This window comes from Dreissena polymorpha, chromosome 4, assembly GCF_020536995.1.
Source record: "Dreissena polymorpha isolate Duluth1 chromosome 4, UMN_Dpol_1.0, whole genome shotgun sequence".
Classification (NCBI taxonomy): Eukaryota; Metazoa; Mollusca; class Bivalvia; order Myida; family Dreissenidae; genus Dreissena; species Dreissena polymorpha.
In genome coordinates this window covers 21,979,360-21,993,401 of record NC_068358.1, presented here as the reverse complement: position 1 = coordinate 21,993,401, position 14,042 = coordinate 21,979,360, and the positions used below count along the sequence as shown (strand labels likewise).

At 33.9% G+C, this 14,042-nt stretch overlaps 1 protein-coding gene across 2 annotated transcripts in view; it reads left to right on the top strand.

The window, feature by feature from the left end:
• Positions 1 to 9,762: 9,762 nt before the first annotated feature.
• LOC127877890 (dynein light chain Tctex-type 5-B-like) overlaps positions 9,763 to 14,042 on the top strand; it is a 49,689-nt gene continuing 45,409 nt past the window's right edge. Inside the window, exon 1 of one of the 2 annotated variants that reach the window (XM_052424212.1) lies at positions 9,763 to 9,977. The gene's annotated coding sequence lies outside the window, so the exon portion shown is untranslated. Of the gene's footprint in view, positions 9,978 to 13,320; positions 13,571 to 14,042 lie in introns of those variants that run through there. The other variant, XM_052424215.1, reaches the window with a different exon arrangement.

The window sequence follows — 14,042 nt, the reverse complement described above, 5'->3', positions numbered from 1 at the left end:
TGGATAGACTTTGGCAAAGACATGATAGATGAAAAAGTGTTTCCACTAAGGACGGATATGTTAAAGATTCTTTGAAAGACAGATTATCGGTGTCGCTAAATTTAGATTTGTGAAAAGTCATTATTAATGTATGTGTGATTTGAAATGTATGATGTGTTGTTCGTAGCACATTTAAAGACACTATAATATATTATTATATAAATGGTTTGGAAATGCTTTTGAGTATTATTAAGTTCTGTGTTTGTGTTGTGTGTATGTTCCTTGTGGTCATTGGACCAATTTGTTTACGGCCATTTGGCCTGATTTGGTAAGCCAGTTGGCTTGTATGGTCAGTTGACCGTTTTTTAAAGCAAGTTGATTTGATGTGTGAAAGCCGGTTGGCTTTTGTGAGTTGACCTTATTTTCTTAAAAAGCATGTTCACATGGAATTAACAATCTGCAAGTTTATTTTTTGCAGTGCAGTAACTGGACAGTACGAATGGTATATTAAGTATTGGGGAACATAAAGGTATGGTTTATGTAGTATGTTATTATTATTATAAGGATTATGATTATGATATTTTTTATTTCCGTTTTAATGTTTATCATTAATTTGGTAAATATTGTTTTATTATATCTGTTTAATTCTCTTGTGCATTATTCGATTGGTCATTTGACCGTTTGTGAAGGCCAGAGTGTGCCTGATGTTGTTAGCCGTTTGGCTTGTGTGGTCATTTGACCGTTTGTGAAGGCCAGAGTGTGCCTGATGTTGATTAGCCGTTTGGCTTGTGTGGTCATTTGACCGTTTGTGAAGGCCAGAGTGTGCCTGATGTTGATAAGCCAGTTGGCTTGTGTGGTCAGTTGACCGTTGTTGAAGGCCATAGTGTGCCTAATTTGATTGAATTGATTTTATTGCTTTTACAAATGTTTATAATTGTATCCTTTCAGTTAAAACACAGTTCGAGAGGTATATAACGTGGTGGAGAATATTTAGGTATTCATTTTATGTTTTATATTATTTGTATTCTCTCTTTGTTTTATTCGAAAGTCCTGTCAAATACAAGCACTCACTCCTATTTTGTCTTTGGTTTATTATTTGTTTGATAATGATAATGATGATGATATGGGTTATAAAGATGATGAGATTTTAATAGTATTTTGAGAATAGAGAATAATAAATTTACTCATAACTATGAGTAAATGAAATTATTCTCGGTTTGATAAATACGCTATAGTATGGTTGAATACGTGTTATTTAGAAGAGAGATTATGGTAATGGTTTAGCGCGTATAATGCTCGGGTTTTGTGTGCATGTTTTAGCGCGAAAGCGCACGAGTTTTTCGTTTTGGGGTATATATGATTTGCACATCTAGTAAGACGCCATTCGAGGGTTGTTTTTGACAGGCAAAGTTATGGAGCAAGAAAACGAAAGGGTGATAACCCCGCCCGCCCGCCCTTAATGAACATATGTATGGTTAAATAATTGGTTACATTGCTTTTATGTTTATAATTTTGCTATTATAAAGTCTATATTTAGTATATTTTCAGTTCGGGTTTTAGTCCATGTGAGATGGGATCTTAACACGAACCGATTTCTTTACTGGGAAAGACGATAGGTGTATTTTCATTTGAGTCTGAAGCAGCTAAGTTTTCTTGATTATTTTGACTCATTTTTAACATAATATTTTGTTTGAATGAGGTCTTTTAAGTTATGGGTGTCATGTTTTTCGAGACTCTCAATTTCTGGAGATAGTACCTTCAGCATACTTATTGAAATATTGGTATGTTTAAATGTCAGTGTTATAATTTTTTGTTGTCGTTCGTAATGAACGTTTAATTTTAAAGACATTTTTATTTTACGATTACTTAATATTTTCATTTTGGTGTGACTGGTTAGATGTTGAAGTCGGTTTAATATAGCTGTTAAATTCGTCATATGCATTTATATATTTCTCGGAATATTTATGATTTATCAACATTCTTTATAGATGCTTTATGGATTTTATGGTTTGAGTGATTTGTTTGTTTCTTGTTGATGTCCGGGGTGTGTGCAGGATGCTTTTGATGTTTGTTTGTTATGTTAACTTGCGCAATGAAATTGATAATGTTTTAATTACATTTTTTACTATAAAATACTTAATGTTACAGTATCTTAATAGCTGCTTATTTGTAGATTTCTCTAATTAGAGGTTTTGGGAGGTGATGAAGGCACCTAGACACCGGTCTCGAGCCATGGGTCCTCATACGTCCCCCTGCCATTAAAAGAAAAAAATAAGAAAACAAAAATGGCAGTAGGGTTGCGTATCCCGCTCGCGGTTTTACCTGAATCGTTTATTACTACTGATTATTGTATGGGGTGTACGTGAAGTCATGTACACTTCTCTTGATTGGTGGTGGTAGATGAATCTTGCAGATATTAGCAGCTTCTTTGAACAAATTAATGTTTCACATTTGTTTATTTATAATATTTAAGCAAGTTAGCGTGATTGATGGGCATTGGGGGCGTCCTGTGTGCACTGTGGGCATCGGCGGGGATCAGTTTATTCAAATAGTAACTCTTTTTTGAGATGTATACTTGACGTCTAATTGTTATGAATACATTTGCACCTTTTCACATGACACACATGTGTATACGAAGTATTCATAATTACATGCCCTACAGCATTTAAATAGTATCGTTTCAGTTCTTTATACACCTGAACAAAGATGTTACACCGTTTCCAGTCGTCTCGAGATTCCTCAACTGAGCGGTGCCGTTGAGGTCTATATCCATTGCGCATACAACATATACGGGCGTCAGAAGAATTGTTTTTTGCATTTATTTGTTGAAAGTCCTGTCAAATACAAGCACTCACTCCTATTTTGTCTTTGGTTTATTATTTGTTTGATAATGATAATGATGATGATATGGGTTATAAAGATGATGAGATTTTAATAGTATTTTGAGAATAGAGAATAATAAATTTACTCATAACTATGAGTAATTACTCTTTACGTAGACTCTGGAGATGAACGAAGAGTTTCGATTGAAGTATCGTATCCAATCTCCAGGCAGAGTTGTCGTTCCTTGCTCTATCAGCTATACTGGTTCCCGTCGAATCTCTGCGCGGAGGTTGTATCGTATCATATGTATCAGTTAACAAATAATTATTTGATTCCCAGCTGTTTGATGTCCATTGAACAATGGTTGATTAACAATAACCAATGAATTGACATATGAGTCGGACAGATTCGCCCTTAACACGGACACATATTTGTATTAAGCATTTATTTAATTTTATAACAATGAAAATTTCACAGAAACAGTTCTGTGTTTTTAAGTATATTATTTTGTCAAAATGTAAACGGACAAAAATTATAATTATTGAGAACAAATGGGCTGGTCACATTTAGTGTCTATCCGAACTTTACAAAACACGGAACCATTTGGAAGCACTGTGGGTGCCAAAGAAAAGTACAAACATACACAGACATGTGATTCTTGTTGTCTGTATTCTATGTGCGTCTTTATAGATTGAGTCATGTAAATTGGAATGAATATGTGGTTATTTCTTTTCCGTGTGCCTCTGCCAGTAGTCAAACTCAGTTTCGCCATTAGGCGGAATTTAGTTTGCCTCAATGGCTAATTGAGCTGTAATACATTTTTTACTGTAAAATCTAAACAATCGAGCAAACCACTGACAATTACTTTCCATTATTACATAATAAGGTAATGTTGTCAAAATCAAGTTATTTGTGAATGCTGTGAAACGTATTTGACCAAATCCGATGGTATAAATATAATTGATAAATTCTAAATTTACCGTGGTTAGAAGTTATTAATACAGCAACTAATCCAAATTCATCTTGAGATCATATTTTATAAGATTTTATTTCGCAATTTTATTTTCTGTGAGTATAAAAAGTACAGTATTTGTTATAACGTCACAAATAATGCTAAACACAATTAATCTTTGCAATTTACAAAGATAAAAATGTCCGACTCAAAGTCAAAATCGACTCAAGGGCGAGTTACCCTACATATCCGACCATATACATGATTAACTGCTAAATCTATAAATATCTCAATATGGAGGTGCTATTTATATATAGCTATTTCACAATGTTTCCGCCGATTGAATATATAAATATTTTCTCTATAACTATAGCTGGGCTGGCGTAGTCGAGTGGTTACTTCGATGTCAAAAACCGTTCTAGCGAGCTGTACGTGGGTTCAAACCCCATAGAACCACTGACGCCATTCAGCCCTTTTTTATGTGTATTCCCCACTTTTTATTACTGTTCATGTCGAATCATTAATAGTGTTATTTATTGATGTTTCAAATGAGCACATAAAACGAGCGCACAAGTCGGATATACCCAGTTTTTTATACACTAAAATGTTTTTACTACGCGTGGACCTAAGTGTGATGTTTGAAGCTTCTGTTAAATCTTAACATGTATTTACTAAGAATGTGAACAAAAACAATGATAAAAATAAGTGTATAAGACCTTAATACTTATCAATGTTTTTCTCGTATATGATAACATGTTAGTATGTTATTAATGAAATTTAACATACTTGGTTTTAATTATTATAGGTGGTAAAGTGTCATTTATGTTGTTAAGGTATTGTCGGACTTAGTGACATGTGTATGTTTAGTAGTGTTGTGTTTTATGTATTGACCTGAATTTCCCTTTATTGTGAAATCCGTTGCTCATTGTCTAATATAAAGGACTAGCGGCTATTGACGTGATGCGTGTTCGTCACAATACGCTTACAGGATAAAGCAGATTTTTTTAAACCTACACAGTTCTGTTCCATTAATGAAAACTGCACATGGATGCCAGTACAAAAGGTAACCAATGTAAATAAAATGAACTATGACATATTTGGGAGTTACAACACAAAATCATAGATAATGGTTATTTGGGGGTTATAACACATCATCATAGATAATGGTTATTTGGGGGATATAACACAAAATCATAGATAATGGTTATACCAGTATCTTTTTCTATTTTGTTTAAAATTATCGGCCAATATATAAATATTTACAGTAGAAAAAAATCGTTCCACGTAACTTCATTGAGTGCCTTTAACACTGAAATTCCCGACGCCCGTTGATGCTTTGCATCAATACTTATCTTGTAAAACCTTTGTGATAAAAACTGGAACGCAGCCTGTGCAGGCTTTAAGTATCGTCACTCTGGACCCAACCAGCTTTTTATTACATAAAGTAATTACTCTTTACGTAGACTCTGGAGATGAACGAAGAGTTTCGATTGAAGTATCGTATCCAATCTCCAGGCAGAGTTGTCGTTCCTTGCTCTATCAGCTATACTGGTTCCCGTCGAATCTCTGCGCGGAGGTTGTATCGTATCATATGTATCAGTTAACAAATAATTATTTGATTCCCAGCTGTTTGATGTCCATTGAACAATGGTTGATTAACAATAACCAATGAATTGACATATGAGTCGGACAGATTCGCCCTTAACACGGACACATATTTGTATTAAGCATTTATTTAATTTTATAACAATGAAAATTTCACAGAAACAGTTCTGTGTTTTTAAGTATATTATTTTGTCAAAATGTAAACGGACAAAAATTATAATTATTGAGAACAAATGGGCTGGTCACATTTAGTGTCTATCCGAACTTTACAAAACACGGAACCATTTGGAAGCACTGTGGGTGCCAAAGAAAAGTACAAACATACACAGACATGTGATTCTTGTTGTCTGTATTCTATGTGCGTCTTTATAGATTGAGTCATGTAAATTGGAATGAATATGTGGTTATTTCTTTTCCGTGTGCCTCTGCCAGTAGTCAAACTCAGTTTCGCCATTAGGCGGAATTTAGTTTGCCTCAATGGCTAATTGAGCTGTAATACATTTTTACTGTAAAATCTAAACAATCGAGCAAACCACTGACAATTACTTTCCATTAATACATAATAAGGTAATGTTGTCAAAATCAAGTTATTTGTGAATGCTGTGAAACGTATTTGACCAAATCCGATGGTATAAATATAATTGATAAATTCTAAATTTACCGTGGTTAGAAGTTATTAATACCGCAACTAATCCAAATTCATCTTGAGATCATATTTTATAAGATTTTATTTCGCAATTTAATTTTCTGTGAGTATAAAGGGTACAGTATTTGTTATAATGTCACAAATAATGCTAAACACAATTAATCTTTGCCATTTGCAAAGATAAAAATGTCCGACTCAAAGTCAGAATCGACTCAAGAGCGAGTTACCCTACATATCCGGCCATATACATTATAAACTGCTAAATCTATAAATATCTCTATATCGAGGTGCTATTTATATATAGCTATCTCACAATGTTTACGCCGATTGAATATATAAATATTTTATCTATAACCATATCTGGGCTGGCGTAGTCGAGTGGTTACTTCGATTTCAAAAACCGTTTCAGCGAACTGTTCGTGGGTTCAAACCCCATAGAACCACTGACGCCATTCAGCCCTTTTTATGTGAATTCCCAACTTTTTATTTCTGTTCATGTCGAATCATTAATAGTGTTATCTATTGATGTTGCAAATGAGCACATAAAACGAGCGCACAAGTCGGATATACCCAGTTTTTATACACTAAAATGTTTGTACTAAGCGTGGACCTAAGTGTGCTGTTTGGAGCTTCTGTTAAATCTTTACATGTATTTACTAAGAATGTGAACGAAAACAATGATAAAAATAAATGTATAAGAACTTAATACTTATCAATGTTTTTCTCGTATATTTTAACATGTTAGTATGTTAGCAAAATTTAACGGGTTAGCAAATATAGATCTTTGGTCGGAAACCCTTAAATTAAATTTATATAAGAGCTAGTCGTCTGTTCTCCTTCAACTATTTGAAACTTTCACATAATGCATTCTAACGACAAATTTTCACATCTCTGTTAGTTCCGACCCCTCCTACAAAGAACAGGAACTACTTGAGTCGTCCCTAGAAAATACAATTATCAAAAATATAACTGAAACCGAAGTCTTTATAAATTTAAAATATGAGAATTGTTCGTTTCTTTCTAGTTATCATAGAAAGAATTTCAGAACAAGTCGGATATACATTTGTTAGAGAGAAAACGTGCATCCATAACACACACACAAACACCGAAACTAAGTTTATATCATTACGATTGAGTAGAGCGAGTCACTGAGTCCATGTTCTGTATTTCAATTCTTTCAGTTTTAAACTCGATTTGACAAACTATATATGCTTTAACGTTGCATATTAGATTACATTATTCTTAATATTTTTAGCAATGCTATACTCTCTGAGAAATATACATCTTTTATTTGAAGACACGATTTTCTGTAGATACCCTTGTAATGACTTTATTTCTTAAAATTCTTTGTTAATGTGGTAGAAAATACTTGGTTGTGTACTAGAAATTCACTGTTTTGCTTGAAGCTTTGAGACTTTATGAGACGCTGACAGTTGGCGGTTCACCTTCGTCAACTGGAGTTGAGCCGGATAAAAGACGAATGTAAAACAGTGAAATTTTATTCACGTCGAGTTCTTTGTTACATAACGCATGTCATATTTTTTATTTTGCCTAGTTGCTAAACCCAGCTTTTCACCTTAAAGGGGCATTTTTACAGATTTTGGCATTTTTTTAACTTATTCATTAAATGCTTTATATTGATAAATGTAAACATAGGATCATAAAAGCTCCAGTAAAAAATCAAGAAAAAAAATAAAAAAAGGAAAAGAACATTGCCCGGAGCAGGTTTCCAGTGACCCCTGGAGTCCTGCCAGAGTCCTAAAGTAAAAACGCTTTAGCCTACTGAGCTATTTCGCCGAGTACACATTCATGACGTATTTTATACCTTATATAAGCAATCTTCGTAGTTTCACAAAATTTAACGACAAAAACAGAACTCTCCAAATTATTCAAGCGTTTCGCGTTGCAACGCTTTATAATTTTTAGGTTTTAAAATCGTCAAAAGATGCATATAATGGCTATATTAGAGCATGGTTAATGTTCAGTATTACTGTTTCCTCACAAATATCATAACTAAAACGAAAACTTACGAATCTGAAACAACTTTTTTCAATTTTGTCAATTTACCAAAGCGTGAAAAGATCCCTTTAAATGACCAGCACATAACACCAGCAGACCCGAATGGCTGATTCGAGATAAATCCCCCAGAACTTTTGCCACATCACTTCGTCTGTATACAGTGTAAAGGATGTAATATTGTTCAGTGTAAGGAATTCCAGACTACTCTCTGCATGTTCATACGACGACACAAAGCTTGGCCCAGTTACAAATACGCGTTAAAATCAATCTCGGAGATTTTTAGGGCCCGTTATCGGCCAATAAAGAGTCCGGGGAAGATTCAATGGACTATCGATAAACGTTGATAATACGGTATTGCTTTCAAGATGAGGGAACAAATACTAGCAAAATAATTTAGAGTCATGATATTACGAAAATCTTTGAGCTACATAACAACATATGTTTGCAGTCTGGGAATCGGCCGTAAAGCCTAAATAATAAACCAAAATTTACCAGTTTGCTTTTAATAACACAGTTTGAGTTCAATTTTCTATCGAAAAGTACTGTGCATAGATGTTCTATTTATAATAAGCTTTTTAACACCGGCTTCATGCGAAAATTGGTCTTATGCCATATGCGTAGCTAAAGCTCAGCCTGCAAATCGCGCAGTCTGGTCGGGAGATACATAATCAGGGTGCAGAATAAAAGGGGTTTTCAGGGGGTTACACACGGGCTAGATAGAATGTGAATTCACGCACCGTTAAGAACATTATTTTTGCAAATATCTCAAGTTATTTAAATACATTTGCAAAAAATCTTTAAAGACAGTTGTTCTTGCAGTTTGCGCCTATATCTTAAGGTAAACGAATAAATCCTCGAATACGTCTTAAATCGGTAACAAAATTTCACCTTGAGTGACGCAAAGTTTTTAACAAGAACACAGTCATCCTTATTAAATAAAGTAATTCTGATGTATTTCACATTTCCATCTGCAGAATTAAAATCTGTCTTTATGCACTAGTTGAAATTCTTAAGAAAGATTGTTTTAAAAAGTTATTTGGAAAAAAAGCAACTCTTAACGGTGTGTTACATTCAATAACGTTTAATTGGGAAAACCCAACAAAGTCACGTGATCCTGAACCTTGATAATGAGACCACGAAATTGAATACTGGGCTTGAGCTACGATGGCAGAAACGCCATGGAACCCATTTTCGAATGAAGCGGCTCTGAAAGTGTGATTTGAATGTGCCAGAAGAAAACTGCGTGTTTACCAATATTAGTTTACCCAGAGACGTAGATCTACGTCTCTGGTTTACCATATAACCCATAACTCATAATAACCCATGTTATGATACATATGATGTGATCTCACTTAGTATATTTTTTATATACGAACGCTATTGTTTAAGTTTCAATAAACATTTACTAAATAACACATTTTATGCGGCGGATATGCGACTGTCAAGTGAAAAAACCCAAATCGAATTATTAAAAAAACGCATTTTTTTCTTCAATTTCAAAATGACGATGTTTTCCGAATATCTTTTATAAATATATTTCTTGTTTTGGTTTGGATAGCTCTTTAAGAAAAGGTATGGGAATGATGGTCTGTATGCGCAAAATGTTGACTTTATTTTTTGTTTGCGTTATTGTATAAATGTACATTATATTGGTTATTTTTCATTATATTTTAGTATATTGTGACCCATCTCAGTATCATTGGGCGCCTTGCTTTTGCTAAGTTCTGGATCCATCAAACGCTTGGCTTGAACAAATTCGACGCTGCAGACGGAAAATTTTAAGAGATATTTGTTCAAGAAACTTAAATTAGAAACAAACACTAAGTACCAGTTTCTAACAGCATGTGCTATAGTTTTATGTAGATTTGCATATATTAAAAAAGCAATAACAGGAAACACCAGCATTCGCTGAAATTTTCAACACGCTTGATTAAAAACTATTCTACGGCTACGGTAAATGTCTGCAACAGTTTGCCTTTTGTCAGTTTTGAGATCGTAATATTTTTCTTTAATGTTTTGAACTCTAATTAGTACATATGTACAGCTAAAAGTTGTCACTTATAAAACCGAATTCCATGTAAAATCAAAGCACTGAAGGCACTGAAGTTGTTCGCTATTGCATAATCTTAGACGCAACTCATTTTACAAAATTAATCACAAGTTTGAAAAGAACACAAGCCATTTTAATTTGTAAAGTGTGTGTCTTAATTATGTTATAGAGATAACTTAGACTTAAAAACAACAACATGGCCTTTTTTGACAATCTGAAAGCATAGAAAGTGCTATGAAAATGGTATAATGTATGAGAACCAAATCTAAAGAAAATTTGCAATCACCATCTTCTTAAATGAATCATGTTGGTATATGGTACAGGACGCATATTTCAGCAATGTCACGTCGTACTCGATTGAAGGAACACCAATTTCGCATATTTTTTTTTAACTTTTCAGTGGTACTAAAAATAAACCAATTAAACTTTAGATAAAACCATTTAGGCCAAACGGCAGGGCCGTGTAGGGGAAATTCAGACACTAAAAGACTTTTAAAAAAAATCTGTGATTAAATGTGCTGAAGCATAAAACTTTGTATTACAAGTTATTTTATAGAAATCAAATGTTCTTAACAATTTTAATTTTCATTTAAATACATCTCGGCGACCAAACAAGAATTTGTCAACCTTTAATAAGACTGGTTAACATAGATGAAAATAGTTTCAATGAAGCCAATACATTGGAGATAATTGTTATACATATTATAAGCAAACATCACTAAAAACAAATTAACTAATTCACCCTGGCTACAACTCGATCTACAAAGAATAACATCTGATTTCATCAACAAAAGTCAACAAATAATCATCAACACATTTCGAACAAAACTCAATGCTAAACCCAGCGATTTTCCTTGTCCAATTGGAAAAGTACCCTTACCGGTCCAATTGGGAAAAATTGAGTCGTGAAAACCTCAAAATTGGGAAAAATCGAGTTGTGAAATCCTTAAATTGGGAAAATCGCGTTGTGAAGTTTGGGTCTTATTGAATACATCATACAGTTCATTCTTAATTGAACATACCCATTAAAATAATCATTTGCAGGCATGCCTTAATGACCATTAAGTAATAAAGTTGAAATAAATAATAAATATTATAAAGAACACACAAAATCCATTACAAGTTAGTTTAATCTCTTGTAAAGCAATGTCTTTGTCTTTCTTTTTTTTTGAAAATTTCAACAATCTTTGATGTTTGATCATCTATCAGTTGCTGGCATCCCTCTCTGCACAGCATCATTAGTGCTGTCAATGTGTCGTGTGATAGACGGTTCCGATTGTTTGTGCAAAGATTGTTCATTAGACTGAACACCCTTTCCACAGAGGCAAGGTTACAAACCGACGTAAAACAGTACGCTGGCTGCCTGACAAAAGAACCGGAAACAGTAACGACTCTATTGATTGCACGCGCTGAATAATAAAATCCGAAATTGATCGAGCGCGTGGTTACACACAACTATACGATTTTCTTTGTTTGCTCGCTGAAAGTTGGGTTTTGTTACGAAACTTTCGGTCATTTTGAGAAAAAATTCGGACACCGATTGGGATTTTTTCAGATGCCGATTGGGAATTTGGGAATTTTTGCTTGATTGGGAAAGTACCGTTTACCTGTACTTTATAAAGAAGGAGGAAAATCGCTGAAACCATACGATACTTCTATCCTCATCATATTTCATTCGCTCCCATTGACAAACCATGTTACATTTTATATCGTCTGTGTCATTGTAATACCATCCACAAGGTGTACATAAAAATCGTATAACAAGTGATGCTCAATAATACAGTTTCATGATGGTACACATGTTTCAAATCGGTTTCCATCTCAAAGCGTTTTTGCCATCTATTACTCAGCAGACCAGTAATCTCACGGTTGCGTACATTCAGAACAGCAGATCGTTGCATCCTGAAATCAAGCAAAATGATGTCGCATGGTTGCGTACATTACTTTTGTTTATCTTTGTAATCTGAAAATAAAATAATTCCAAGTTATACACCGACTAATGTAAACACTCTGTACCATCATAAAGCTTTGATAATGTAATGTATAAAATAAAACATTGACTAATTTTAAGAAATCATGTCAAATACTGTGAAACCATTTATTTTCGACAGCACAAAATTTCGTCATTTTTATAAAAATGATGATTTCGTCAGCACTTAAATTCGCCGATTTCTGATTTTGAATTTAAAAAAAATGCGTCAGTCAATGTCCGATTTGTGTGTAATACATATGCGGGAACACACTTGGGAATCACTGCAGGAGGTGGGGCCTGTTTGTCACATGCCAATTAACTAGTCTTTTGTTATCAAGGGACAGTAATGGACCCTCTAAATGTATGTCATTCACACGTTCATTGTTATGACTAGCGGACAAGTGGGATCGAATAACCGTTAACGAGTGTTTGTAACAACGAAGCCAATTGCTGATTAGTCTTATTCTATTATTATAATTGAATAAAATGCTTTTTTATTCTGATATCAACATTAAAATTATAAACTCTATGTGTGTGTTTGTTCTTAAAAAGTAAACTACCGGTATATAAATCAATAATGTCAATAATTTAAAAATAAATTAAATTGATAGATATAAAATAGTAATAAGTGTGGTTAAACGCAAACAATCAAACAACAAACAGCAATTAAAATATTCTTTATTAATTTGTGATAAATACGCATGTTTATCACACATCGTCATCTTTTCATTTGGTTTATTGTCTTTCATAGGCATTCGCTGCGTGATGGGACCCCTGAAAAACACAATGCACCTAATGGGTAATAAAGTTATAAACAATTAGCGCTAATTCATTACCATTCTACATAAACGAAGTCAACGCATTCGATACAGCTGTACTGCACACGCATTTTAAAGAAGTGTAACGTGTCAGTTGTACATTGTGTAATCTACATCCCTTTGTGTCAAAACCGGATTAATCTTGATTACGAAACAGCTAGAGCTGCAACGATTCGATCCGATTCATCGAAAATCGATTCGAAATCCTTCGATTCGATTACGATACCAAACCTACCAAATTCGATTCGATTCTTTAACATATATACATATATATACATAGATACGTAAAGCGCGCTGTATTCTGACTATTGATACAGGAAGGTGTAGGTTTTATCTTTACCTGTAATTACGACGCGCGCGATTGGTTGCTTATTACTTTAGTCATCCAATCAATAAGCCCGTAACGGTCTACTTTCGGAAAAAGCGTCAAAATGGCTGAACAAGTTGTTGCCGACAAATTGAAATTATCAGATGCGCCTAAGAAGCTAAAATCAAGTGTGGCAGTATTTTGGGTTTCGGGATGGTAGTTCTACCAATAAAGCAAAGTGTAAACTGTGCTTCACGGATGTGGCGTACGCTAAGTCCGGCTCAACCACTAATCTAATTTAATGCAATATGTCAAACGCAAACATAACATAACATAATGTTGATTTAGCAAGACAAAGAGGTCGAACAAGTGCAACTACTCGAGTCGCCAGCCAGAAAAGTAGTTCTATTTCTGTTGGAGTTTTGTTAAGTTCATTAGAGAATGTAATTTGTCCTACAGGTAACAGGTGATGCTGTCATGGCACAGTGGTAGACATGCTTATAGCGGTTTGGGGTAAAGGTGTAAAAGTGATAGTACTACCATTCAACTGATTCCAGATACGTTCTTATGATTATTTATTTATTTTTTATATTATTGTGTAATCAACACAATCTTCTAGTCAGAAGTTTTTATATTAAAATTGAGTCCTAATTTGCTATTCTGTTTTATGTGTTTTATTAAAATCACATTTGAACAGAAATGTTAATTTTGAGGCATAAGAGTGAATATATGATAAAACTAGGTTTGAAGATTAATCGAATCGAAAAAATTGGTATCGGAGTGTCTGAAATCGAAATCGAATCGAATCGAGCTGTTGGTGAATCGTTGCAGCTCTAGAAACAGCAGTGAATGTTTGCGGTAAAGTTGTAAA